Here is a 2,030-nt window from a genome sequence, read left to right on the forward strand (position 1 = left end):
TGTGTGTGTGATTGTATGTGTGTGTAAGAGAGTGTGTGCATACAACATACATACATACATATATCCACACACACACACACACACACACACGCAAAATATAATCTATTTGGTTTTTTTTTTTTTTTCAAATAAGGCAATTTGGAATCCATGTCCATAGCAGAATTTTACCAAACAGCAACACAGGAAAGCAATGTAACAATGTTTATAATTATAGCTCTATTTCTTTTATATAAATTCCTCTTTCTTTTTCTTCTTTTTAGTCTTCTTTTTCTTGAATATGAATACAATCACCTCCACCGTTGAGCTTGGTTTATATGTGTATGTTTGTTTGTGTGTGTGTGTGTGTTGTACTGTTCCATTATAGGTGAGATCAACAAAACAAAGTACTTCATCCAGTGGGAGATGAATATCATTTAATATACATTTTGATAACTAACTGGGTTTACTGCCTTCACCATTTGATCCCTCATTGCCTCAACCTCACAAGTCAATGAGGCTGCTTAGCCTCATCTCATATACACACACATACATGTATATATGTGTGTGTATGTATATGTATGTATTTATATATATATATATATATATATATACATATGCATGTATGTGTATGTGTGAATGCATGTACATCATCATTATCATTTTAGGCCTGTGCTTTTTTTTTTTTTGTCAAATTGAAGTGGATTGGTGGGATTTCTTCCAGCACAATGTCACACTGCATGTTTGGGTCCTGCAGTCCCTTGTTTCTTTATGAGGTTCAGCATCCTTAAGCCAACCCCCACCTTTTCTCCCCGTATCATTCCACAATGCAGCCTTCTTCCACTTTGATTGCTTGCTCCTGTTTCTTTATCCAGCCCCCATCTTCCATACACATCACTCGTCCCCACTGTCTGATTCCTCTCTTATTGTTTCAGCTCATCTCTGCTCCGTGAAGGCGTATGGCCAAGTGGTTCGGGAATTGCTCTCATAATCACAAGGTCATTGCTTCAATTTCCAGACCAGGTGGTGCATTGAGTTCTTTGAGCAAAAGCTCTTCAATTCATTTTGCTTCTGTCCACTTATCTGTAAATGGGTAACCCTGTAATGGACTGGTGCCCTATTCAGGGGTGTTTTGGTCCTGGTCACTTATAAGCCATGAAAACCAGGTAGTCACTAGGGCTCTAAACAATAATGTCCAGCAGAGTTACCATTCTGTTGAGATGCTCTCTGTTTCTTTCAATTAATTTTAAATATAACAAAGAATTTAGTAAAATAACTTCGTTATCATTAAGCTAGTGTTAGGAACATAAATTGTGACTAAGGTGGAAGATTTTAATTCAGAACTTTTACAAACAAGACATTTGTACTCCAGAGCCAGAGGCAGTTTCAGGTGAGTTGGTATCAAAAGGGTTGAAGCATTCAGCCAAACATGTTTACTTTGTTTACCGTCATTACCATCCTTGGAGTAGCAATTGCACAAACCATCAACTTTGGACAGATAAATAAACTCTATTATATATAATAAAAACATATTTCTCATTTGTAAATCCAAACAGTACATCATCCTCCTCCTCCTCCTCATCATTATCATCATAATTGTTATCATTATTATTATTATTATGTCTGTTTTCCATGCTGACTTCTGTTAGATGTGACTTGATGACACACATTTTCTGAGATCCAGACAATACCCTCCTATTATGAAACCTTAACTGTATTCCATATAAGGATTTTTTTCATTCCACCATTCCTCACACGTTGTATATGAAGATGCTATAGTTATGCAATTAATGCATGCTGGAGATTATGAACAAAGGCACCGATTGATTATGGTCAGGTGGTGTTAATGAGGACATGTAGAAATGACATTCACACATGCACACTTTCTTCTCAATGCTTTTTTACTATTTCACTTTCCTGTCTCTTTGTGTTTTGTTCTGTCTACTCTATGTATGTAATTTTGCATGTCATTGCTGCTTTCTTTACTTGCCTTGTTGCTGAGTGCACTTGTGTGCTGCAAACAATTAGTTCATATATATATATATATATATATA

This window comes from Octopus bimaculoides, chromosome 26 (assembly GCF_001194135.2).
Source record: "Octopus bimaculoides isolate UCB-OBI-ISO-001 chromosome 26, ASM119413v2, whole genome shotgun sequence".
NCBI classification, from domain to species: domain Eukaryota; kingdom Metazoa; phylum Mollusca; class Cephalopoda; order Octopoda; family Octopodidae; genus Octopus; species Octopus bimaculoides.